The following is a 27,962-nucleotide window of genomic DNA, read 5'->3' on the forward strand; positions in this document are numbered from 1 at the left end:
TCTAAACACCTACATCCTACATATCTAGGGCTGATGTTAGGTGTCTTCCTCAACGCACCATGATTGATCAGTAGTTCATGGTGGTCATTAAAGCATTTGAGGCCTTGTTGCTAGTAACTTAAACCAACTCTAAGTTTGGGCTTGTTTCTGGGTTATGATTTCAGGAATAATGCCAACTGCAGGAAGTCATGAAGATTTTTTGAAAGCAATTAATTCTAAAACAACCTTTTATATTCCCTGACTACCCACAGAATGGACAGCTCTGAGCTGTAAACCCTGGTGAGTGTTGTGAAATCCTCCTGTTATATATATATAAACAAGTCATCATCTGGCCGGGCTTGGGTCACCTTGTTGATAGGTCTGAAACAGTAGCTCAGTGTGAGTCCTGGGTCACAGCAGCCTTCCTCCCAGGGTGTGAGATCACATTTTGTTAGACAAACACTGCTCACTTTCTTTAAATGCAAAAAGTCTGTGCAATTAAGTAGGCTTCTTGGTGGTGTACTAAAGAGAAACGAAGCACTTCTGACCACGGGTAAGGCAGGTGTTTACTTCCTCCTCTTATGTTTGGGTAAACACCCAAAGGTGCTGTTGTTGTTCCCTGTGAATTTGCTCCCCTGAGAGAAGACAGATACTGCACACAAACTAGCATCTCGCCCCCAACTCCCTCTTCTTTAAGCCTCAAGACACAGCTCTGGGTTCCCCACATCCGGGTACTTGTCTTGCAACTTCCTTTTTCCAGTTTGATTTCATGCTGTCAGAAATCATCTCTCGGAAGAGACCAGGTCTGTCTTCGGTGCACGCTGTCTTCCTTTTTTGTCCCTCTGTGGCTTTTGCTAACTTTCTTTTCATCCTCAGATGTGTTTTCATACTTGATTCCTTTCACCTCCTCTCCTCCCCCCCAAAAAGACTCTTTTGGCAAAGGCTCTGATAAACACATTTTCACTGAGGTGTAAATGGTTGATAAAAGCTGTTTCTTCTCCCCAGAGGATTTGCTTTGGAGCAAGGATATACATTTTTCTAAGGTGGAATGTCAGATAAGTGAGCCAGGAGGGGGAGGGTCTGGCTGTGAGGAACCTTCCTGAAGCTCCCACAGGTCTACTCCCGAAGACAGCCCCCTCCAAGGTAGCAGCTGGATGGGAGGCCCAGGTTGCTGGCTGTGGGAGGGGCTGGTCCCAGGGCTCAGACTTGGGCCTTGCTTCATGGGTATCTCAGGGCCCTGTCTGATAATCTTGAGCAAGAATCTTGCTTATCCCAGAGGAATGTTTGGAAACACTAGGAATACCACATTTGTGTAAATGTTTCATTATTTTACTGTTTTCTTCAGCTGCTTTTATAGACACCTCTTCCTTCTAAGGATCTCGAACTTGACCTTTTGGGATTCCAGTGAAACATCCCAGCGTTCCCACGTATAGGTTAGCTCCTGCTGACAGAAACCTTTTAGTCTCGTCATCCCTCAGCTTGTCTAAATCAGAAGTGTTTTCGATATTCTGACGCTGACCTTTGGGTAAATGAAAACTTGTTATAGCTCAGTGAAATCCCTGCAGGCTTGGAGCACACAACCACGAGCAACCCTGCAGAATGAGCTCACCCTGCTGATGTCAGGCAGGCCAGTCACCCCAGCTCCACGGAAAGGCCTGCCCTTCCTCTGGATTCTGCTTATGTGACTCTAGAGGCATGCCATCACCCAAAACAAACCCCACCCCACTGAAAAAAAAAGTCATCAAACTCCATACAACTAAAGGAGTTTGCATTGGTCTTTTTCCCCCCCCCAAAAAACCAATTCACAGAGAAACTATTTCTGGTTTCTGTTCTATTCTAGTGAGTTGAAAATTCACTATGAATTTCACTTTCTATGGTATGTGTGTGAATTGTGTATTTGTGTTTTTTTGACCAGGCCAGATTCTTTAAAAACAAGGGATGAATCTTATCTATCTTTTTGTCCCCTCAGGGCCCTCATAAAAAATCAGCAGGTGGAAAATAGAGTTATTTCTAACCCTGTTGTGATACATTAAAACCCATTATTTCTTGGATGTTTTGTCTATGGTATTCTAAGTTTTTGATATGGTCATAAAAACACTGTTAATGCTACAATGTGGATGGACTTCAGAAACACGTCGTTAAGAGAAAGAAGCCACTCACAAGGGTCACACACTGTGTGCCTCCACTTACAGTTGCCTCTTGCATCTGCGGGGTATTGGTTCCAGGACCCCTTGCAGGTACTCAAACCCATAGATCTGAAGTGCCATATAAAATGTACTAGTGTTCGCATGTAACCCAGACCTAGCCTCCTGTATACTTAAAGTCATCTCTAGATTACTTCTAGTACCTAATACAATCTAGATGCCATGTGAATAGTTGTTCTACTGAATTGTGTAGGGAATAATCACAAGTAAAACAAATGTGTAGATGTTCAAGATAGGCATAAATTTTGGGGATATTTTTGATTTGTGGTTGGTAGAATCTGCCAATGAGGACTCAAAGAGGAAGAGGGCTGATGGCATATGAAATGTCTAGGACAGGCAAAATCTAGCGACAGGAAGTAGACTAGTTGTTGCCGAGGGTTGAGGGAGGCAGAAGAAACGAAAGATGAAATGAAATGGTATGAGGTTTCTTTCTGGAGTGATGAAATGTTCTGAAATTATAATATGGTGATGGTTGCAAAGCTCTAAATGTACATCCAATTGTACACTTTGAATGCTATGGTATGTATCTTAGTCTGTTTTGTGCTGCTATAACAGAGTACCTGATGCTGGGTGTGTAAAGATGTTCATTTGTCTTACCATTCTGGCCACTGGAAAGTCAGAACAGCATGGTTATGTCACAGTTTGGCAGAGAATCAGACAGGGAACCAGCCACATATCCAAGCAATGATGCAAGAGATAGGGGAAGGGCCAGACTTACCCTTTCTTTTTCTTTCTTTCTTCCTTCCTTCTTTCTTTCCTTTCTCTCTTCCCTCCCTTCCTCCCTCCCTCCCTCCCTCCCTCCCTCTCTTCCTTCCTTCCTTCTTTAGATAAGGTCTTGCTATGTAGCCTAGACTGGCCTTGAACCTGCAATCCTACTGCCCAGTCTCCTGAGTGCTGGATCACACTGTGCACCACCACACCTGACCAGGCTTGCTCTGTTATACCAACCTGTTCTTCAAAACTCTACCCACTCTGAGAGACTAGAACTAATCCATCCATGTGGATGAAGCCACCACTAGGCCCTATGTCTTAAAGGTCCCATTGTCTCAACCCTACCACCCTGGGCATCAAGCTTCCAACACATGAACCTTTGGCGTACAACCATATTCAAACCATAGCAGTTTGTAAATTATCAGTAGAGCTGTTAAAATGAACAAACTATGGTCTTGGGTGAAATGGAGGAGAAAAGAGAGATCTTGGTGTAAACCTCTACTGTGGTATAATGTGAATTGTTTGGTCTTTATCCCTGGTTTCTGGCTCAGTGATCCTAAAATTCTTGGAATTTTCTGAGAGATGGGAGGATCTTCTGTTATTTATTTTGAGCCCCCTGGCCTTTTTTTTGCTGTATTGGGGATTGAACTCGGGGCCTTGTGCTTGCTAGGCAGACACTATACCGCTTAAGCCACTCCACCAGTCTTTTTGCATTGATTATCTTTGAGATAGGATCTTGCTTTATGCCTGACCTGGCCTTGCACCTTGGTCATCCCCATTTCTGCCTCCCAAGTGGTTAGGATTGCATTTTGAGCTCTTTGATCTCACCTGAGTTCATGCTAATGAGGTGATTTAGGAGAGGACCCCTAGATAGTCTCAGGTTACAGCTGGTCACCAGAAAGACCAAGTGATCACAGGATTGGAACATTCAGTCCCACCAACTGAACTCTGGGAAGGGGATGGAGCTTCAGACTGACATGATGAGCACATGAACACCATGCAGAGGTACCTGGAAGGTGGCACACCCAGAGAGGTGTGGAAGTTCCACACCCTTCCCCCATGCCTTGCCCATCCACCTCTTCATCTGACTGTTCACCTGTATCCTTTGTCAGATCCTTTATGATAAACCAGTAAGCACAGTAAAGCATTTCCTTGAGTTCTGTAAGCCACTCTAGCAAATCATCAAACCTAATGGGTGGGTCGTGGGAATCCCAGTTTATAGCTAGTCAGTCAGAAGCATGGGTCACAACCAGGACTTGGAATTGGTGGCTGAAGTGGGGACTGTCTCATGGGACTGAGCCTTTACCTGTGGGTGTTGATGCTGCCTTCAGGAAGTTAATGTTAGAATAAAATTGGATTGTAAGATACCCAGTTGGTGCTCGCTGGTGAATTGCCTGGTGTTGGGGGGACCCCACCGCAGATGTGGTCATAGAATGGATCTGTGCTGCATTGTGAATATAGTGGAAAGGAGCAGAGTATGTTTCCCTGAATGTGTGTCAGAGGTGTTGTGAGACTGTAGAGAAAGAGTGAGTGGGTTGACACACCTACCTTTACACACATATGAGGAAAGAGGAAGAATGAGTTCCAAGTGTGCACTGTAAGACAGTGTTTTGTTTCAGATATGAAAGTGGAGGTGAAATGGGAGGAAGTACTGTCTGGAGATGAAAGGGAAATTGAGGCAAGTGGGGGAGAATCTGTGGTCGTTACATCCTAGGGTAACTCTCAATGGCCCAGCTGCTCCAATCATTCCTCTTGCATGTGGCGAGACCCTGAGTTGCGTCAAACCAGTGGACGATGGCACAGGTGTGCTGCTGCCACCTATGATTGTTTTTATATACGACTCTATCTCTGCAGACTGGAGGCAGAGATTCCCCTGCTAGCCTTGGAGAGACCACAGTTCTGATGTATGGTTCCCTTGGAGAGGGCCAAATGCTGGTCACTTGGGGGATTCTAGGACCTGAGGGTGGCTTCTAGTCAACAGCCAGTAAGAAGCCAGGGGCCTCAGTCCTGCTGACACAAGGAACAGAGCTATGCCCATGGTCCCATAAGCTTGGAAGAGGCCTGGTTGACACCTTGACTGAAGCCTTGGAAGACACTGAGCAGAGGGTCCAACTGTGCTGTACCTGGACTCTGTTTCTGGTGACTGAAAGATGATGTATGAGTGTTGTTTCAAGGCTCTGAATTTGTAGTAATTCCTTCCTTCCCTCCCTCCTTCTTTCCTCCTCATTCCTTACCTTCATCTTTCCTTCCTTCCTTCCTTCTTCCCTTCCTCCTTCCTTCTTTCCCTCCTTTTCTTTCTTTTTTTTTCTTCTTCTTCTTTTTTTTTTTTTTTGCCAGTACTAGGGACTGAACTCAGGGCCTTGCACTTGCTAGGCCACTTGAGCCTCCCCCCTGCCAGCCCTTGTGCAAATTTCTTATAGGACATGAAAACCAACACTGGTTCTAATAGCAATAATTTTATGAGTATTATGTTTGCTGTGAATTAAATATATCGAAAAAATGTATAAAAATATAACACATTGTAAAACCTATAGGAAAACAATATTGTGTGCACTTGTAAGCCCTATGATGTAAACAAACACCATATGGTGCCCGATATGCAAATCAGCTAACCCCCTGCTGGTGCTGATAAGCTGGCCTGCTATGGACATTAAACCCCACTTGCCACGAGACCAACTCCACTTCCTTCTGACCGACAACATGCATCACGCTGGTCAAGAGCAGCCCCGGACAAAGTGGACCGGACACTCTGCATGGCCAGTTGGATTCCCTGGGCGTCCTGCAGGCATATCAAGACTGAGAACTAGCCAGGGCCAGTTCGGAGCCAGCAGCCTGCGGACTAAGATTCACGTTGCAAGGTGAGCACAGCTTGGGGAAGGCTGAGGCATTGTTGGGTGTAGGTTGTAACTCCCTGCAATAAAGGGTGTGTATGAGCAACTTAGTTCCTACCTGTTAATTCATTTAGCGCCTGACTGATGGTCAACTCTGCACCGTTGCCTGCTCGCGACAAATAATAACAGTGACAAGAATAACATGCTGAAGATGACTTTGTGTTGGGCACTGAGCTAAGTTCTTTCTGTGTAGTATTTATTTCATTAAAAAAATATTTTTGGTGGTACTTGGATTTGAACTCAGGGCCTCAAGCTTGACAGGCAGGCCACTTCACTAGCCCTCATTATTTCATTTAGAAGAGAGCCCAGGATAAGTTCTGCCTCTGAATTCAGACCGCCAGATTCCAAATGCTGGCTCTGTCAACTGACCAGCCACACAAGCTTCAGCAAGCCACTTAAGGCCGTTTTCTTTCAAGTTATACATTTGTAAGGCCATCTTAGCAAGGTGGTCTGCCTCATGGAGTTGCCATGAATTTTACATAGAAGTATTGGTGCCCCCTCAGAGTAAGCCTGCGCTGGCATGTGGCCACCATTGTTGTCATTATTACTACTGTTTATTCTGTTGTCACATTGCATGGTAATTAAGAGTATCTCCTCTGCCACTTAGTCATTGGGTGGCCTGGGGCAAGTTAAGCTTTTAACTGAAATTCCTCAGCTATAAAAAGGAGTTAGAAGCGATTTCTTCCTCGAAGGATTTTTGGGAGAGTTGAATGAGAAGTCTGTACCTCGGTGCTACGGCTGAGGTGTGACAGCTGAGACAGTCTTCAGCTCACCCACCAGGCTGGAGCTGTGCCTTCTGGAAGAGGCCAGTGTCAAGTAGCGTACTGCTGTCCGTCCTTCATCCCACAGCTCTGTCTGTGAGATTGGCGAAGGCCCAAGCACAGTGGTCAATGTGGGTCTTTCTCACTGCCTGGAGTCAGCACAACCCCTTGGTCAACTTCAGTTCTTTATTCTACTCATTTACATATGCAAAAACATAGGCTTAGAGGGCACAACTGGCCTAGAGCCAAACAGAGTCAGAATTGTAAGACAGGGCTGCCTGAAATAATTCAGAGAATGAAGATCCCAGCTCCAAAATAACCAGAGCAAAATGGACTGAAGGTGTGGCTCAAGTGGTACAGCACCTGCTTTGTAAGAGTGAACCCCAGTCCCGCCAAAAAAGAAAAAAAAAAGTCAACCAACCCATAGGTAGCTGAAATATCCTTTTAAATTTATTAGCATAAATTAATTGTACAAAGGGGCTTCACTGTGATAGTTATTTACCCCGTTTGTATTACTTTCTTAACCCTCTTCTTTCTCTCCACCTTTTAAACAATTTTTAGTGAGTCTCATTTTGCTATTTTCATATATGATGTACTTCTACCATATTCACCCTGTCAGCATCTCCTTTCCTCCTCTCCCTTCCCTTCCACTCACCCCCCCCCTCCCACAGACCCAGTTTTTAACAATCTTGTCATATTATTATTTTTAGGTCTAGATTCTGCAAGTGAGTGAAAACATGCAATGTTTGTCTTTTTGAACTTGGCTTATCTCACTCAACATGATGATCTCCAGTTCTATCCATTTTCCTGCACACACATGATTTCATTCTTCTTTATGGCTGAATCATAATACTCCATCATGTGTGTGTGTGTATCACATTTTGTTCCCTCTTCATCTATAAAGTATCCCTAATTCACATACCAGAACAGAGGTTCAACCACAGCACTCTCTACAAAGGATACAAATATTACTTGGCCTGGTTTTAGCAGAAATTAGAATATGACACCTGGTACCCAGGTATGTGGCATTGGATATGTGGATGTCACATATCCTACAGAGAAAGGTGGGTGAGCCTGAAGGGATTGAGCCTTCACCTAAGTGACAATTCCGCGATTGTCTACACTTACCACCCAGGAATAGCAAAAATCTTCTCAGCTTGCCACTGGAAAGGAAAAATGAATCTGAATTCGACCCTGTGCTAGCAAGCTGCACCTAGTCATCCAGAGGGGGTCGTTCAGCATTTCGAGGCTTAATTTATTCCTGAGAGAAAGTGGCACCTGTGTGCCAGACTCTGTCCTGAGGGAGGGCTCACAGAGAAGCAGTGCAGAGTTCCACGAGAGAAGCCACGGTATGGAGCATGGTGGTCTAGGAGCAGGAGGTGGGGGGTCTTTTGCTGACATGGGCTACTGAAAGTTCCTGGTGGAAGTGAGCTAGGCCCAGTGAATGGATGGAGCTCACCAGGCAGGGAACAGGACAAAGGTGTGCCAGGCAGGAGCAACTGTATTTGCCTAGGTGTGTCCACCTGAAAGGCTGCATGCTCAGAACAGAGCAGGAAGTTTGGTGTGGCCAGAGCAAAGAGTGAAGCGAGAGAGAGGTTAGTGACAGCATGTGTAGCTGATAAGGTCAGTGGGGTCAGATTAGGAAGAGCCCTGAAGTTTTGTTTCCAGGTACATGAGCTCTTGGAAAGAAAGTACTACCGTCAGGCAGGGTCACAACTATTTCCATGCCTGACCTTGTAAAGATGGAGGAGGGCAGGACTGGGGGAAGATTCACCAGAAAGGAGGTTGATGCAATAGCAAAGGCGAGAGAGGATGACAGGCTGCATGAAGGAAGTGTGGTGGAGATGGAGAAGTGTTAAGGAAGGGAGGGAGACTCTTGGTGTAACCACAGAGATTTCTCTGAGGTCAGAAGGAAAAGTTGAGCAGGAGGAGGACACCAAGGGTGACTGAGATTTCTACTGCAGACAATCAGATACTTGGATAAATAGGAAATACAAAAGGAGAATTGGCAGAAAGAAAAGGAAATACTGAGTTGAAGATGGACGGGGAGACCCAGCCATGCACAGGGTGTGTGGGTTTTACCAATTCTGATTCCAAATGGAGAGCAGTCAATGAATGGTGGTTGAATTTGCTGGATTGTAGCTCAAGGAGCCAGTGGAGAGGTGAAAGGTGGTGCTGGTGTCATGTAGAGACCCAGACTTGGGGGTCATTGGTACAGGGGCTCCAGTTCTAAGGGTAGTGAACAGAGGGGCTGGGTACATGCAGAGGAGGGGGAACACCTAGAAGGGCCATGGAGCTTGGCCCCAAAACAGAAGCAATTAAGTGAAGAGATAGAAAGATCTGAGCAGAGAGTTTTGGGGAGTGACAGGGGCCTCCAAGAGGCCACAGTAGAGAGATGTCAAAATCAGTGTTGAGTTTCTCATTAGGAATCCTAGGGAACCCAGCAGAGCACCTAGCTAAGAGAGGATGGGTTGCTGGGACCACAGACATGATTTATGAAGAGTCAGCCCAAAGTTGGGAGTATTAGGAAATTTGTGTCACGGTACTTTTACATCCTGTCACTCAATCCTGAAAGCGAGGGAGAGATTTCAATTATGCTGAGCTGTTCCTAGCCTGGGTGCTCATGGTTGTAGTACTGTATGGAGGAGAAGGCTGCTGAAGTAAAGAAGTGTTTGGTGTGTGGAGGGAGGCACTCAGCTGTGACGGCAGTAAACAGACAAGCTGGGAGAGGGCAGTGAGCAGTGAGGGACAAATATGGGGCTCAACGGCCTGGGAAGTCCATGACCAAGCATTTGGATCTGACCCGTAAGGCCAGCGGGAGCCATGGTAGGCTTCTGAGAAAACAGAGTGACCAGAACCAAATAGCATCTGCAGAATCAGAGCACAAGGTCAGATGGCATAAGTGATCTGCACCCTCTATGTTTGCTTGGTCGAACACAGTCTGAAACGGAAGCGACTGCTTGTTCTAAGGCTCAAGAAACTCCAAAGAGTGCCTTGGCGTGGGTGGCTGACACTATGCTCAATTGCACATGCAAATGCGGTCATTATGCCTGAAAAACTGGAGGTCAGCTGCAGGCCAGTGGAAGATTTGGTCTCTCCGCTTCCAGATTTTGAAATAGCAGATTACGCACGTTCACTGTCTCGGGCCAAGACTTTGCTACACATTCCGCCAAGATCTCATTTTACAATTTCCATTCTTTTAAAGAGAAATCTCCCCACAGTAGCCATTCTAAGTGCACATTGTCCCCCTGTGCCCGCCCACTCCCCTGTCTGGCCTCTGTACCTGTCAGCCTCTGCCACCTGCTGTCACGGGCCCACAAGATTCACTGTTGCAAAACAGGACCGTGAGTTTCTTTGGAGAAACACTTGGGAGACTACAGGAGAGTCTTGAGTCTAATATGGCACAATAATCTTAAATATTCCAGACAGGAAAAGTTTTTTGTCAAAGCCTCTGACAGTTTAAACTTTAAAGCTTCAACAAAACTTTTAAACTTTTAAACTCTGAACTCATTTGAACCTCTCGTGATTTATGAATTATAAAACGTACCACTGAAAACCATGCTCTTTCTCTCTGGCCAGTGAAGATTTCTGCTTAAAAGCAACTGACAAGAGGTGGCGTTGGGGGAGGCAGAAGGAGGACAGGACGGCGGGGGCATTGGAGCCCCGTACCTCCTGCTTGTCTAAAACCCAGTTCCAGAAAACAGCAGACGAAGGGCCCATGCCAAGACATACTGTATGAAAAAGGACAGAGATCAAAAAGTAAAATGCAACCAGAATGAAATTGGTTATATAAGTGGAGCTAAATAAAAGTTGAGGTAATATAAATACATATATCTGATATTTGTATATTATATGCTGGCAGTAATATACACATAACATAAAAGTTATCACTTTAGCCATTTTAAGTGGTTAGTCCAGTAGCAGTAAGCATCTTCATAGTGTTGAACAAACATTGCACTATGCATATTCAGAATTTTTCAACTTGGCAAATAGAAACTCTGTCCCTGTTAAATACTAACTCCGTTTCCTCTTCCCAGCCCTGATAATCACCTTTTTATGTGGGCAGGGATAAGGTCTAATAGCCCAGACTTTGCGTGGAACACAAGATCCTCCTACCTCTGCCTCCAGAGGGCTGGGATTACAGGCATGCACCACCATGCCTGGCTACCACCATTCTTTTTATCTGTATGAGCTCCTTCATGTAAGTGGAATTGTATCTATGTGTGTGTGTGTGCATGCACAAATTCATGGGTATAGATGTATATTAGAATGTGCACACATGCAAATACTGTGATTCACTTATGTGAGGTACTTAGAACAGTCAAATAATATATATTTATTTTTAACTAAGTTCATATTATGTGAATAAGCATGAAGAGGAGGATATCAGATAAGGAAAGAAATCTGAGATTTTCCATAAAACACATATATTACCAGGTTCATCTTTTTTTGGGGGGGAGTGTCAAGAGTCTCCCTATATATAGCCAAGGTTGACCTCAAACTCATGCTCCTCGTCCTGCCTCAGCCTCCCAAATGCTGGTGTTGTGGGTGTATGCCCCCACTTCTGGCTTTAGATATATTTTATTACCAAGTTCATAATATAACAACATGCATGATGCATTAGGTCAGAAAAAATCTGAGGATTTTGTGCATTTCAGACAGAGTTAAGGGTAAGCAAAGTTAACCCAGACAGGGAAAGAAACAGGTCAGTATTTCTGCTTTGTAGAGGTGCCATTTACTCCAAATCCCACCTCTTGAAAGGTGTCTGAGCTGAATGGAGTCCTGTGGCCTGTATGTTTTGCGATCAGGGACCCAAGTCCTGCCTTTTGCCCTGGGGATGTGTGGAATGAGACACATGCTCTTCCAGCTTGTGCAGGCTCACGCTGTGAAGATTTTATTGCTGTTAGTGGCTCTCAAGGACTGAGTAACCAGGTCACAGGAAGCCCCCTCACCCATGGCGTGAAGTGTAAACTCTGCATAAATCTTACCAGCCTGCAGGGGAGTGGCTGGCCCTGAAGGAATTAACTAAAGACTGTCCACCAGCTGCAGCTTTTACACATTTTACCTGGGATAAGCCACCATCACACCTGGGAGGGGCAGTAGCTGGGGTTAAATTAGCAGGGATTTGTTTCTGGAATAACTTCCATTTTTAATGACCAAAATGAGAGTGAGCACTGGAGAGTGTGGTGCAGAAGCGGGATCTGTCCACGAGGAAGAGAGGAGGGAATGCAGGGTGATTGGGGTGGTTGCCTCCACGTGGGCCCTGGGGCCCTGGAAGAGAGCAGGGTGGACCCCAAGGGGAAGGGTGGAGCAGCTGCAAACCATTGCTTCACAACCAGCCAGCATTGCCTGTCCTGTACATTTTGGAAACGCCTGTCCTGATGCTGTTGGTTTATGGAGGGTAAACAGACTTGGGCAGAAGCTGCATAAAAGTTCTTGATAGAGCTCCCTGGTTCTCCTGTCCCGAGTATGTGTGCACACCCTCTTAGTGACTGAATTTATGTGTTAGCTGGCACAGCTATGACAATAGCCAGAAAGGCAGGAGGAGAAGTGGAGAGAAAGAAGGGTTCCTACTTTTCCTACTGACTTACTGACTGGTCATGAGGACCTGAGCACCAGGGCAGAGGCTGACTAAGAAGTGCATTTGGTACCAAGTCTGAGTATTAGACTGAACTGTGTGAATGCCTCCCACTTGGGGTGGGGCTGGCATGGTGGTGAGGGGGATGCCATGGGCAGAAGGCCACTGTGACTGAAGATGGAGGCTCAGGATTGAGCCAGCCATACCTGCCATCAAGGACTAGCATTCTCCGTGGAATGGGAACTCATCTTTCCCTCTGTGGAGTGCTTTTGTCACATGATGGATCATTCCAGAATCTTGTGCCATGTCCAGTGCACAAGTCCCTAGGCTTAGGAAGTAACCCCCCCAAAGTGGATGTCACCAAGATGTGTCTGCCAGTCTATTGCTTAACTGTGTTCCTACTCCAGGAAAGAAGCACATTGACAAGTAAGCAGAGAGAGCTGCCACCTTCTCTCTTCTTTAACCCTTCCAGCCAGCATGGTCACAAGACACTCCAGAGAATATCAGCAACATGAAAAAGAGGACAAGCTACCCGGGAAGCTGGATGAAACCTGAGCAACCTAAACATTTGCATGTGAACTCGGCCCTGGCTTAGAGTCAGTGTGGGTAACAACAGGAGCTTTGACCATGAGAGAAAGAAAGAGGAAGAGGAAAAGTGTCCCAGGGTCAGCACAAGGCAAGGCTGGCCAAAGGGGAGCCAGAGTTCCCGAATCAGCTGCTCCATGGAGCACTGGCTCCATGTTTTTTGGGTTTTTAAAAAATTTTTTCTTTTATTCATATGTGCATACAATGTTTGGGTCATTTCTCCACCCTACCCCCATGCCCTCCTTCACCCCCCCACCCCCTCCCTCTCCCCCTACCCCCCTCGCTACCCGGCAGAAGCTATTTTCCCCTTATCTCTAATTTTGTTGAAGAGAGAGTATAAGCAATAATAGGAAGGAACAAGGGTTTTTGCTAGTTGAGGTAAGAATAGCTATACAGGGAGTTGATTCACATTGATTTCCTGTGCGTGGGTGTTACCTTCTAGGTTAATTCTTCTTGATCTAACCTTTTCCCTAGTTCCTGGTCCCCTTCTCCTATTGGCCTCAGTTGCTTTTAAGGTATCTGCTTTAGTTTCTCTGCATTAAGGGCAACAAATGCTAGCTAATTTTTTAGGTGTCTTACCTATCCTCATATCTCCCTTGTGTGCTCTTGCTTTTATCTTGTGATCAAAGTTCAATCTCCTTGTTGTGTTTGCCCTTGATCTAATGACCACATATGAGGGAGAACATACGATTTTTCATCTTTTGGGCCAGGCTAACCTCACTCAGAATGATGTTCTCCAATTCCATCTATTTACCAGCAAATAATAACATTTCATTCTTCTTTATGGCTGTATAAAATTCCATTTTGTATAGATACCACATTTGCTTGATCCATTCATCAGTAGTGGGGCATCTTGGCTGTTTCCATAACTTGGCTATTGTGAATAGTGCCGCAATAAACATGGGTGTGCATGTGCCTCTGAAGTAACCTGTGTCACAGTCTTTTGGGTATATCCCCAAGAGTGGTATTGCTGGATCATATGGTAGATCAATGTTTAGCTTTTTAAGTAGCCTCCAAATTTTTTTCCAGAGTGGTTGTACTAGTTTACATTCCCACCAGCAGTGTAAGAGTGTTTCTTTTTCCCTGCATCCTCGCCAACACCTGTTGTTAGTGGTGTTGCTAATGATGGCTATTCTAACAGGGGTGAGGTGGAATCTTAGTGTGGTTTTAATTTGCATTTCCTTTATTGCTAGAGATGGTGAGCATTTTTTCATGTGTTTTTTGGCCATTTGAATTTCTTCTTTTGAGAAAGTTCTGTTTAGTTCACTTGCCCATTTCTTTATTGGTTCATTAATTTTGGGAGAATTTAGTTTTTTAACTTCCCTATATATTCTGGTTATCAGATTATTCTTGTGGACTTCATTGGGTTCTTTGGCATAGTTTATCTTCATTTTTTTGGAGCCTGGATCTGAGTATCTGTTTTCTTCATTTCCCTCTGGTTCCTGAACTAACTTTTTGCTGTGGGGAAACTGGTTTCCCTGTTTTTTCTGTCTTCCCGTCATTGCCCTTGGTGTTGTTATTGTCCCTGTACTGTGTACAATTAAGTATTTTCTAGCTTGTAATAATAACAATGGTGATACTTAGAATGGAAGGCTGAGAGGAGAGGGAAAGCAAAGAAGTTAAAGAAAGAGGGAAAAACAAACAAACAAGTAAAAAAAAACAAAAGAAACAAAAAAGTTTCAAAGATATAAACAGGGAGAAATAGTGTACTATAATCAACAGTAAGCTGAACAGGCATTAGGGAGACAGAGAGAGGATTGAGAAAATAAAATAAAATAAATAAATAAATAAAAATTTAAAAATCTTCAAGTTCAAATGCAATAAAGTTTCAGTCTTAATAATTTTGGTGTTAGTCCCTCAGCCTGCAATTCTGGAGATGGTGTCTCAGAAGTAGTACTGTGGTTGTCTCATCAAAGGGGAAAAAACCAAACCAAACAAATAAAACACCACAAAGTGTCCCAAGTTCAAATACAATACAGTTTCAGTAAGTTTTTCAGCATGCAGGTGTAGTTTGGTTGTTGTCTCATCAAAGGAAGGGAGAAATAAAAGAATCTGGAGACAGTTCTGTGAATGGCTATCTGAGGCTGAGGCTCACCTGCCCGCTGCTGTCAGCCTGCTGTTGCTGGAGGCTTTATTTATGCAGATCTCAGGAGTGAGCTTAACACTCACCTGGCCCCGCAGGCTTTGTTTACTCAGAGTTCTCCTGGGCGTGATGCCACTGCTACAAGCTGTCCCCTTTCCAAGCACACTGGGGGAGGTGACACTGCACCTGCTTTCTCTGGCCTGCATGTCTGTTTACAGCTCACGTGGGAAGTGACACTTCCCCCCTCTCCTGTGGAGTTTTCCTCCCACTGCCACTTTTACAAGCTTTCCTGCTCCTGGTTGCTGGGTGTGTGCTGCCACTCCTGCCTTCTCTGGCCAGCTTGTTTATTTACAGTTCCATGAGGGATTTCCCCTCCCCTCCTCTTAGGTGCTCAGGGCACCCCGCCCTCTTTGCTACATGTCTTTTTTGTTGTTATTGCTTATTATTCAGTTTTTTTTTATTTCCCTGGGTGGGGGTTGGTCTGTTCAGGGGGCTATGCTGATATGGCCTAGGGTTGTCTGTGGGAGTACTGAGTGCTGCTTAGCTCACCTTGTGTTCTGCATCTTCCCAAGCCACCAGGCGCTGGCGTCTGGCGGCAGTGTGGGAGCCTTCCTGCTTTCTCCGTTTAATGTGAAGTGGGGATGCTATGTGTGGGTTGGAGGTGTGGAGGAGTCAAAGTTTTGCCTCTTCTCAGTGGTTTTTCCTGTATTGTTTATCTCCAGGGTCTCTCCAAGATTTTACTTTAGGAAGCACGCTTTCTGCTTCCTCCCTGTAGCTGCCACCTTGAATCCTTTGGCTCCATGTTTTCTTCAAGCCTGTCTTTATCCTGAGAAATTCTGCAGTCAGCCTGCCTGGGTTGAATCCTCATTCTGCCACTTAACTCCCATACCCAGCAATTCAATTTCGTCAATTGGAAGATGGAGATAAAAGTACCAGCCTGCAGGGGAGTTGGTCTAAAAGATTGACTGAGATGAAATTTGTTAATCTCTTAAGACATAGCTTGGCACACAGTAAATGTTTTGAGATACATAGATAGATAGATAGATAATCCCCATGAGTGTCAATAAAGAAAATGAAGGTCAAAGAAGAGGTTAAGCAGTTTTCCAAAGGGTTTACTGATGACCATTGTCAGAGTCAACATCTGAACCAATTCCATTTGATAGTTTCACTTATGGTCACCTTAGCTAGCAGGACAGAATTATTTAGAAATAGATTCGTCTCTCTGAAATGACAGATGATGATGATACACACTAGCAGACAAAATTTATTGAACGTTAATATTGTGCTAAGTGCTTTGTAATACATTATAATTTGATTATTTTACTATTTTCCTGAAGGTCTGGCCATAATAGCAAAGAAGTACAATGCAGGGAATAACTTTTGACCGTGGCCGACCTCAGACTCATCATGGTGTGTCTTCCCCATTCAAATTAATTCCATGCTCTAGCCTGGCTCCAGGGCTGTGCCCAGAACACCACCCACCACGAGGCTCAGTACCTCAGACCAAGGTGAACCGCCTCCTGGTTCCAGGGAGAGAGGTGACGTCTCTCATCTTAATCCAATGCCTTCCATCAGTTTGTTCAACCTGTCACAATAAAATACCATAGACTGGGTGGCTATGAAACACAGAAAGCCACTGAGCAAGCCCAGAGCTAGAACACTGACAACAATGCACAGCAACCTATTTTCTCTTTGCTGTCCCCCCAACCCCTCCTCACACACTCTGTCTCTGTATCTATCTTCTGGAATTTTGTCTTTAGGATTCTTTTTAAAAGTAATGCTGTTGTGAGACATGCATCTATGTGTCCACAAGGACCCATGTGGTTTAGACTTCTGGCCATTTCTTCAACCTGAACTCCAGTTCTCCCTTGTTCACTGCACGGTGCTACATGGGGCTTCTTTGCTGTTCCCCAAAAATGGCAATCATGCTTCCACTGCAGGGCCCTTGTGCTTACCCTTCCTGGTTCCTGGAGCACTCTTCTCCTCTGTGATGGACCCTCGGGTTCACCCAGGTCCAGTCCCCATGTCACCTCTCAGAGCTACTGTCTCTGACCCTAACATCTAAAATTGTCTTCCTTGCTTCCTTTATTTTCCCTCTTTGGTGACACTCATAGTGTTTGGTCATTATTTGATCCTCTTACTATTCTGTGAACCTCAGAAGGTCAGGAATTGTTTCTGTTTTGTTCATTTCTATTGATACCCTAGTGCCAGGCACATGGTAAGTGTCCTGTAGGTTAATTTATGCCTTCTTCTAATGAACAAGCCTCTCTTATGTACTCCCAATTGCCAGAAAACATGCTAAGGAGCAAAGCTGGGTAGTCTTGTCTTTACACTTTAGGAATTTATAGTTTGTGAAAACACTCAAATGTCAGCATGGATTCACCAAGGTGACCTGGCTGTGCACAAGTTGCTATGAGAGTTATGGAGCTGAAGGAGGACTTCCTGGAGGAGCTGGCATTGAACTGAGCCTTGAAGAACAAGCAGACTTCAGTCCAGGACCCTAAATGTTGGTGCCACCCTGCAGGAGGTGAGAATAACACAGCAGGCACAGGGGCAAGGGAGAGGGACATGTGAGTGTTTCTGCCTAGATGGTGGACGGTGTGTGAGCAGGGGAGACATAAAGTTACAAATGAGGCAGAGGCCAGGTGTGCCATGCCGTACTGTGTGAGCATGCTCCTGTAAAGACTTGGGGAGTCTCCAGTGTGCATTTGGACACCCGCAGGGCAGAGGACAAGTTGGGTGACCCAGGTGAGAGCTGAGGCTGCATCCCAGGAGGCACTAAAGTGCTGCCAACCATGGAGATGATGTCTTTGGAGGGGATGCTAACAAGTTCTGTGCAAGTGAGATTGTCTGTGTGACGCATGGAACTCACGCTGTGCCCAGGCAGACAGTACCTGCTCTGCTGCTTTGCTTTTCGGACACAGCCTCTGTGTGTGGAGGGGAGGCAGGGCACTGTGAATGTGGTTAGATAATGAGGGCTTGACAATTATGACAGTCCCTTGGTATCCTTGGGGTATTGGTTCCAGGACGTTACTTAGATGCTAAATCCATGGGCACTCCAGTCCCTTCTGTAAAATGATGTAGGATTTGCATATAACCTAGGGAGAGCCTCCCCTCCCGTCCACTTAAATCATCTCCAGATGACCGAGGGTACCTAATACAATGTAAATGTTACTGGAACACTTGTTATACTGTATAGTTTACAAAAGAATGACAAGAAAAACGTCTGTACACATTCAGAACAGCTGCAGCGTTTTTCTGGGTATTCTCAGTTGCGGTTGACTGGGTCTTGGGGTGTGGATTGTGGTAACTGCAGTCGGGCAGTCAGTTTTTATTAGGAAACCTCCAAAGGACATCCTTATTAGAGCTTGCATTGAATGAGTGACAGTCACACACTAAAATTTCGACTGTGAACCCACTCAGAACAGAATGGTGTGTGGCTTGGACATTTTCCCTGACCTCCAGTACAGGGATGACGGGGAGAAGGATGGAACCCCCTCAGGGGTTTCTTTCTTCGGTAGTATTTTGTGTCTCCCAGGGTAGAGGGGTGACCCTGGTCAGGGTCAGCTGGCAGCTTCTCCCTTCTGAATGAAGATCTGGAAGAGGCCTGGGGCTAACTTCCACTCTACTTCATTTGTTCTGGCTTGGTGGTGGTGGTGGGGGGGGCACACTGTGGTCTGATTAAGTTAAATAGCCAATAAGGTTACATGTCCTGGGGATTTGCTAGTGCCAGGCAAATCACCAGTGATCTCCACCCTCAAATTGTCCCTCACTGTTCCTCACCTTTCCTGCAGACTTGCAGGGGAGACAGAGGCACAGCTTCTAGGAATGAGGGTCACTCACTGAGTGGGACTACAGAGCTGTGCACCAGATGAAGTTCTATACTGGGGTCTCTTAGGTAGTTGAGTAGCTGGCTTAGCTCGGCTGCCCTAGCTATTTGCGTGATCACTGCTTCTCTGCAGAAGGGCCCAAACAAAGGCTTAATCCTGAGGCAGTTTTACATACATGGGGGCTTTGGTCTAAAGGATCTCTGCATGCAAATAATCATTTTGAAGCAATTAAACAAATGTTGTAACCCACTGAGGCCCACGCCTATCTAATTTGCCAAGAGAGCAGGACAACAGGTAAACTAAAAAAAAAAAAAGAAAAAAAACCCTTCAGGAAGGGGGTCCTGTTTAGGCTTTTCTGGCCAAGTGGGTAAGGCCTGGTTTTAACTTCAGTGCCTATCCCAAGCAGGGAACAGCTGGGGAGGGTGAGGAAGAGGCTGAGAAAAGGAGATAGTTAGGGAGAGAAGAACTTGGTTCCATATTGCCACTTTTTGGGAGAGGGGAGGAAGTTGTGGTAGGAGGAATGCATCCTCAGATGATTCACAGAGAGGCCCGCAGTCTGGAGCTTTCCCTCCTGGTCTGTGTAAACACAGAGAAGGAAACAAAAGCGGAAAGGATCCTTCTAAGTAATTCCAGTGAGTTGCTTTCTCTAGCCAGAGATGAGCCGAGAGCCAGCATACTTCAAAGACAATACAGTCGCCTGTCAGCTGCAGCAGGATTTTGCTCTGTCTGAGGTAAAATACTGCATGGAATGATGAGGCAAAAGTGTTGGAAGGAGAAGGTGATAAGGCTAAGCCAAGGGAAGAAAGAAGAGAGGAATGATACTCCAGTGGGGAGACATGCTTGGGGAGCAGGGGAACCATTTTGGCCTGAACCTAGAAGGTAAAAATGTCATAAGAGGCAAGCAGATGTCTTCTGGCTGAAAGATCAAAGCCTTTGCATTTGGAATGTTGTCATGATCCGTTTTTAAAGGCGGTCATCCTCCAAATGGATGCACGGTAACCAGTGAGCGTGGTTACAAAAAAAGTACTTGGGGGGAAATAATCAAAATACATGCAAATATGGCAGCTTTTATTCTCTTCCCTGGGAGCTTAATAACGGATGAGACAAGGATGGAGGCCAAAGGGATCTGAGGATCACAGGAAATGGGTCTCTAGGGCTTCCAAATGGAACCTTGGGGTGTTATGTTTGGGATATTTAGAAGGGTACTTCTTACTCAATACCAGTTCTGTACATGTAAAGTCCACAGATCAAAGGATGGAGGATGGGACTTTATGCCAAAAAAGTAGCCATAAAATGCTTTATTGAGTACAGAGCGATGGGCTCTGGCAAGAATGCACTCTCGCACACGCACAGGAAAAGTGATCAAGGTACCGAAGCCAATCAAAATCTCTGGAAGCCAGAACTGTGGACATTTCCCAGCTAAGAGAAAAAGAAAGAACAGCTATCATGATGACAACCCTAATCAAGTGACATTTGCAGCAATGAGGGATGGTGACATTAGGCCACTTCCTTGGGGAAAGTTCGTTGTGGTTTGGGAAATTTTTGGACTTTCTGGAGCTTCTCTAAACAGTGGGGCAATGATGAATTTGGAGTGCTGAGGGTCTGGATGGAGTGCCTTGATTCAGAACAACCCAGAGATCCCTGGGAAGGGCTGGGTTCCCAGGTTGGTGTTTCAACCCTTACCTAACCAGTTCCTTTTCTTTCCTCATTTGTTCTGGGTTTTTGGACAGCTTAAAACAACTTCCTGAAGTCTGGGTGATGGATTGGGGTGTCACAAGTTTGGGGTGCCATCTTTGATTTCGGTTATATTGAGTCAGAAGGATGGATATGCTGGTACATACTATAGGACAGAAACAGAGTCAAGAGCTGAGGCGTGTAAGGCAGGAATGCAGGAAACCAAAGAAGTCAAAGTGATTTTGAGAAACAAAGCTAAACAAAAAAATGAGCTAAAAGAAAAGAAGGGGACTTCATCTTCTATAGGGCAGTATCCTAGTTCTTTGGCATAGTTTTATGAAGCCCTTCGTGATCTGTTCCCTGAGCCTGCAGCCTGGTGTGCTGCAACATCACCCTCTTAGAAAACCAGCTGGAGCTGGGAGGCAGAGTCCAATTTAGTCCCCACAACCCCCATCTCTCATAGCTGTAGAGCCTCCTCCCCTTGAGTGCGGCAGGCTCAGCAACTTGCTTCTAACTAACAAAGTGACAAAGATGATGGGATGTCATGCACTTCCACGATTCACTTATAAGAGAGGATAGCTTCTGTCCTAGTTTTTTTTTTTTTTTTTTTTTTTGTGGTACTGGGGTTTGAACCCAGGACCCCTGACTCTCAGCTTGTCTTGACAGCAGAATTTTCTCTATGTGACTTGTGTGTTTTGATAAAGCAAGGAGCCATGCTGGAGAGGTCCACTTGGCAAAGGACTGAAGGTTAACAGCCAGATAGGACTGAAGGTCCTCAGTCCACAACCCTGGAAGATTGAAATCTACCAACAAGCATATGAGCCTGGGAATGGACCCTTCCCTTGAGCCTTCAGATAAGACCATAGCCCTAGCCACCACCTTGACTGTCAGCTGGTGAGAGACCCTGAAGGGGAAGACCTAGCTAAGCTGTGCCCAGATGGCTGCCCACAGTCACTGTGAGACTGTTAATGTGGGCTGGTTTAAGCCACTCAATTTATGGGTAATCTCATGGTAGCAATAGACACTAATAGAGAGTTTTTGAAATTTCATGGACTCTCCGTTCACTTACAGTCATCCTGATAAGAAAGCCCTTTTCCACTCTCTTCTTGCCAGGTTGGCCAATCTTAGCCCATAATTAGGATGTAGCTCAAACATGATGTTTCAGTGATAACTGCCTACACTCTCTAAAACCCTGCCTCCACTTGAACTAGATCTCTCTTTTCTTTGGCCCAAATGGACTTCCCACAGACTTTGTCATTGCATTTAAACCTATAGTGCAACCTTTTCTTTTTTCTATCAATCTCCAAAAACATGAGAGGCAGGAGGGCTCTGTAATTTCTTAGAAATTTTACAGTTAGCACCATGATGGACCTAGTGGAAGCCCATGAAACCAGCTTTGCTAATACTGAAAGAGAATGTCACTCACTTTTCTGTTCTCATTGGAACAGAAATGGAAGACCTAGCACTCCCACAGCCATCTCTGTAGCTCCCATTTTGATCACTTTGTTCAGCTTCCCATCTGGTACCACTCATGTCTAGACACCTGACTCCCTGTGTATAGCACACATGTAATCATTAATAAATGTGTTTGATGAATGAATCATCAAACAAATGAAGCAAAGGACTGAGTGTATGTGTGAAGAGACATGGTTGATTTGGGATATCTTGGCATAGGCAGACAAGAGAAAGGCTCTTACAGATTCCTGGCAGCTCAGACTCAAGGCATATCTTTTCAGCTGCCCTCGGCCCCCTTCAAGCAGTCCCAGGGTGAGGCCAATATAAGAGCATCAGGTGTGGAGAGGACCAGGCCCTCTGCTCCAAGGGGTTAGGAAACAGGGCCCAGCCACAGCTGGAGGTGAGGGGCAGGGAACCGCTGGTGAGGACACCCTTACCATGGGCTTTGGGACAGAGCTCAGGCAAAAGAAGAGGGAAGTTGCAGGTGACTCTGGAGGGAGGCTAGTGCTCAAATTCGTGCCCAGACCTTCAGGTCTGCTTTTGGGACACAGCTTAGCACCTCAAGATTTCCTTATATTTTATCCCCTGATTTTTCTATTAGCATAAATTTTACAAAAGGGCTTCTTTGTGTTATTTCCATGCATGAATATAATGTGCTTTGATCAAATTCATTCTCTTACTCTCTCTTAATCCCCTCCTCTTCCCCCACTTTTAAATAGTTTTAGTGGGCTTCATTTCCTCATACCTTTAGAAGATATTGTGCCTCCTGTTTTTTACATTCTTTGTAGTTTTTCTTCTTTTTCTCCCTCCCTCTCTCCTTCCCTCCCTTCTGAGACAGAGGTCTTACTATGTAGTTCAGGCTGGCCTTGAACACTAAATCCTCCTGCCTCAGCCTCCCAAGTACTAGGACTGCAGATGTGCACCACCACACCTAGTGTTCTTTGTAGTTTCTATGCTCTCACTGATTTGTTTATGGATCAGTCCTGTTCCCTGTACCTCTGTCCTATTTACCATTGCAGCCTGAGTGTTCAGCAGAGTAGAAGGCCAGTGGTGGTTGATGCCGGTTAAGGGTGTGCTGAATAAGATGCTTCCACAGATCCAGCAATGCGTCTGTAGGTCCATAGCCAAGGAACTGAAGCCAGCATGTAGAAGAGAATGTTCATTAAAGGATGACTCACGGCTGCAAGGTGCAGAATCAACCTAACTGTTCACCAACAGATACGTGGATATATATGTAAGTTAGCACAGCTACTATGGAAATCAGAATGGTGATCCCTCAAAAAACTAAATATAGAACTGCCATGTGATCCTCCTATACCACCATGGGTATATAGCTGAAAGACTATAGTCAGCATACAGTCAAGATATTGCACACCCATATTTATGGAAGCACTGTTCACAATAGCCAAAATAAAGAATCAGCTCAGGTGCCCATCAATGGATGAATTGATAAAGAAAATGTGGTATATGCTGGTGAAGTGGCTCGAGTGGTAGGGCGCCTGCCTGGCAAGCATGAGGCTCTGAGTTCAAACTCCAGGACAGGGGGGAAAAAAGTAAACAATTCAATTAATAAAACTGAAAAACTTAGATAAACAAGAACAAGCTAAACACAGTTTGTAGGCAGGAAGAAATAAATAAAAATCAGGGTCAAAATCAATGAAATGAAGACTAAAAAAAAAAATACAAAGAATCAGTGAATCCTTTGAGAGGATCAACAAGACTGACAAACCCTTAGCCAAACTAACCAAAAGAAAGAAGGAGAAGATCCGAGTTAGTAAAATGAGAGATGAGTGAGGGAGCGCAGTCAGCAAAAGGTGCCTGAGAAGGAGAGGAGTAAAGATAACTGGGGAGGCAGGAGCTCCAGGACCTGACAACACTCTGAAGATGGAGGGAAGAGGAAAGGAAGGGAGAGGGTGGGATGCAGAAATTACCTGTAATTCCTCAGAACAGGATGGGATGGAAAGGTGGGGGGGAGGGACACAGACCTACTCACCAGGGATCAGAAGGCCCCACGGAGACTTCAGTTCATTCCTGGTTGGTTCAGTCCTGGAGAAGAATCTGGGAGAGAGGCTGGTTGGGCCAAGAGCCGCTCTGAGAGGAACAGTGTACCAAGAGGTGCAGAAGGAGAAGCAGCTGGGAGGTAGGAGACTTGGACTGTATACAGGAAGGGGTGCAGGGGGAGACTGGGGGGGTCACATACACTACCAGGATTAGGGATCCTCCAGGAGGAGGGCTTGTGCTTTAGGGTCTGTCTGGAGGACTAGATGCGGGATACCCAGGAAGTGAGTTCTAAAAGGAGCAAGTATGACAACTGTGCGCATGCCCAGATAGAGCCGCAGCCCCTGCCCCCATCCCCCCTTCTCCTCCCTACTTTCCTTCTCCCCCGCCTACCCCTCCCCCAAGGCTCCCCGAGGTGGTTGGGGGTTGGGTCAGGGGCTGAGCTATGCAACTCCATTGTGACTCAGTCCATTCCTCCAGGCTCGAGGGAGTTTGCCCCGCCCTTTTTCTCCTTCTTCTTTCTCACCAACCAATGGGGTGAGAGACTTTCGACCACGCCCACATTCCATGGCCCTACTAATGCCCTGGATACGCCTCTTCGGGCTCACACCGCAGCCAGTTGCTGACCGAGGCGGTTCGTGCTCGTAGCTGAGGTCAATTGCGGTGATTTTAGGGATCGTGGACATGTGGCCCCCACACCTTCCCCGTCCCAGTCCTGATGTGACAAAAGAAATAAAGCAGAGAAAGCTGGCTGCGGCCAAGAAAATGCTTAGGGAATTCCAACAAAGGAACGGTCTTGGTGTTCCCTTAGGCCCAATGAGAAAACAAAGGAAAAAAGGTCGTGACCATGTCACAGCCGCCTCTGGGGGTGGTAACCCAGCCGAGGATGCGCCCCAAGACCGCGCTCCCGCACCAACACCTTCGGGTGACACTGGCCTGCCAGTGTCCCTTCCCCTGACGCCACTATTAGCAGCGAGGCGTCAAATGAGAAGGCTGGTGGGCTCGATTTCGTCCACGAGGCCCAGGCACTACCACACACCAGGAGGCCGGCTGAACCCGAGAAAGCAGAGGAGGGCCCGCAGGAGGAGGCGCAGGAGCGGGAAGAGCTGCGCAGGCAGCTGCAGCTGCACCGGCACACCATCGAGACTCTGCAGACTGAAAAGTCATCCTTGCAAGCAGCTCTGGCCCACATGGAGCAGGACGCCCGGCAGAGAGCCGGAGAGACCCAGGCTCTTGCCAGCCGCCTCCAGGCCGCCCAGCAGCGTGTGCGAGAGCTCGAGCTGACTGTGTGTGCGGTTTCCACCCAGAACCGACAGCTGGACAGGTGCAACAAAGAGCTGCGGAAGCAGCAAGCGGCCCTGCAACAGCAACTTGATTACGTGGAAGAACGCAACGAGGACCTGACCCAGCAGAAGGCCCACGTGGAGGAGAGGCCTGGGGTGGCACACCTGGACGGAGCGGCCATGCGGCGGGAAATACAAGAATTGCACCACAAGGTGCAGGTGTTGGACCAGCAGCTGCTGCAGGTCTCCAGTGGGGCTGAGGCCCCCGACAGTAACCGGGCCAAGGGGGAGCCGGCCGAGCTCCAGACCCAAGTGGGGACACTGACCGAGCTCCTGCAAAAGCTGGAGACAGAGAAAGACAAAAACAACACTCTGAGAAGAGAGAGCCTCCTGTGGGAAGGGAAGTTGCAGAAAGTTTTGGAGGAGCTGAACATAGACAAGGAGCACAGCAGGCGTCAGGTGTCCCAGCTGGAGAGCGAGCTGGCTGAGCTCAGGAGCCAGCTGCTGGAGCCCCCAACACCACAGCCCCCAGCAGGGCCTTCCGAGGAGGAAGGGAGGCTGCAGGAGGAGGCCCGGCGCCTGCAGAGGCAGCTGGAGCGCGTGGAGGAACACCTGCAGGCCCAGATGCACGACAATGAGACCCTCCGTCTGCTCAACCAGGAGCAGGAGGAGCGGCTGCTGTCGCTGCAGCTCAGGGCAGAGGTCTGGAGCCAGCAGGCTGAAGACCACAGGAAGATCTTAGAAACTGTGGAAAACGACCGAACCACAGCCAGCCGCGCGCTCCAGCAGAACCGCCAGCTGAAGGAGCAGCTGGCCGAGCTGCAGGACGCGTTCATCACACGCACCAACGAGAACGCGGAGCTCACCTGCGCCCTGCAGTCTGCACAGCATCTCAACACCCAGCTGTCTACGCAGGTGGGCCAGCTGCAGAGCTGCTTCCTGCGGGTCACCCAGGAGAAGCAGGAATTCGGGAAGCACTTTCAGCAGTTCTAACAGCGCTATGGCCACCTGTCCCGAGCCATGGAAACCATGGCACAGGCCTTTGCCCTGTTCCAACGCGAGAAGGTAGTGATGAAGGCACAGTGGGGTGACCTTCAAGAGGTGAGCCTCACTAAGGAGGTGGAGCCCACACAAGGACAGGCTGGGACCGCTTGCCCCCTGGGGCTTGAGGTCCAGAAGCCAGAGCAGCAGTAAGGCCTGGGCAGCCTATGCTTCCCCTTCTACCAGGATCATGAGGAGGGGAGGAGGGTCGTCCTTATCTAAAACAGAGCCCAATCCTGGAAAAGTGGGGTTAGGTCTCTGCCCCACCCCAGTGCCTGTCACCCTCCCTGCCACCCTGTTCCTGCCACTCCTTCCCAGGCACCCTTTCAGATTTACAAGAACAATGTCAACACCCCTGTTTTAACAGGGTGCAATAACAGTCGCAGACCCCTTTCCATCTGGGTGACGACTAGTATTTTTAAGCTTCTGCTCCCATCTTCTTTGGGGCAGGACTGGCCAGGCACCATTCCCAGGGGCCTCCAGGCAGTCCTGGCGAGCCATAGGCCAGGAGAGTACAGAGTCCACATGCAGCTTCATGTGTATGTGGGTTTCAACACAGAACTGGAAAGTTTTGAACCAGTTTATGTCATAGGAATATTTTGTAGTTTTAAAATTCAACCTTTATTTCCTGCTGTTACTTCTTTCATATATAGACAGATATACACAGAGGCACAGAGTCACACGTACACTCTCATGCACATTGACACACACACAGAGGCACTGCACACACATGTACACATGCAAAACATATAATTATTCCTTAGAAGTATATATTGCTGTTCTCTGTTGCAAATATGAAATTTTTTTCTCTTCTAACACAAATATTGTTAGTTTAGGCATAGTTTTGTAGTTTTAAAATTCAATCTTTATTTTCTGCTGTTATTTCTTTCATATACGGACAGGCACACATGACCACACACGTACACAGCCTCACACATGTGCACACTTCTCATGCTTGTTCTTAAAAGTTCTTAATTGCTGTTCTCTTTTTCAAATGTGAGAATGGTTTTTTTCTCTTCTAAGCCAGATATTAACTTAGGCATAGTTTCCTTTAACTCCCATATTAAGTATCCAAAAGTTATTGGCTTGAAAAAGTTACCGCAAACCTTAATTCAGCAAAAACAATAAAGTGTTCTTAGCATGGACATAAAGGAAGGGTCACTATAGTTCAGCAGATTAGGCCTCAGATATGCAAACATTTCCTACCCCACATGATCAAATGAATCTGGCTTTATCATTACAGTTCATTAAAGTTCTTTCTTTGAATTAATTTTGTTTGTTTCTGTTGTGTTTGTATAATGTATGTGAAGGTAGATATGGGTTTGCTAGGCCAATCCTGAGGACATGTTTGTGTACATACATTTAAAGAACTAGGCAAATTCTCAGCAATCCACTGGTTGTGATTTTATACACATCATGTATTTAAGGAGTATCTTTTCTCTCAGAATATGTAACACTCAGCCATAAACAAAGGAGTGAGATATAAAATTTAAAATAATTACAAGATCCAATATTCTGTGAATACAGCCATAGCCATAAACATTGAACATCCCAATTATTCCAAATACAGCTAGCCATACCTGCAAGTGGACTCACAAGAGACTGTAACCAACAACAATAAAACAAGAATAGCCAATAATAATAGCACAAAATTCACCTACCAGGTGCCATGACTACTGTTGTCAACTTGACTAGTTCACCGAGTGCTCAGATACCTGGTTAACATTACTCTAGATCTGTCTGTGACAGTGTTTCAGAATGAAATTAACATCTGAATGAGGAGACTGAGTATTTTGTCTTCACCTATGGGAGCACGTGGGGCATCCCAAATTGTGGAGAGCCAGGTGGTGGCTCATGCTTGTAATCCTAGCTACTCAGAAGGCAGACAG

This window comes from Castor canadensis, chromosome 4 (assembly GCF_047511655.1).
Source record: "Castor canadensis chromosome 4, mCasCan1.hap1v2, whole genome shotgun sequence".
Taxonomy (NCBI): Eukaryota; Metazoa; Chordata; class Mammalia; order Rodentia; family Castoridae; genus Castor; species Castor canadensis.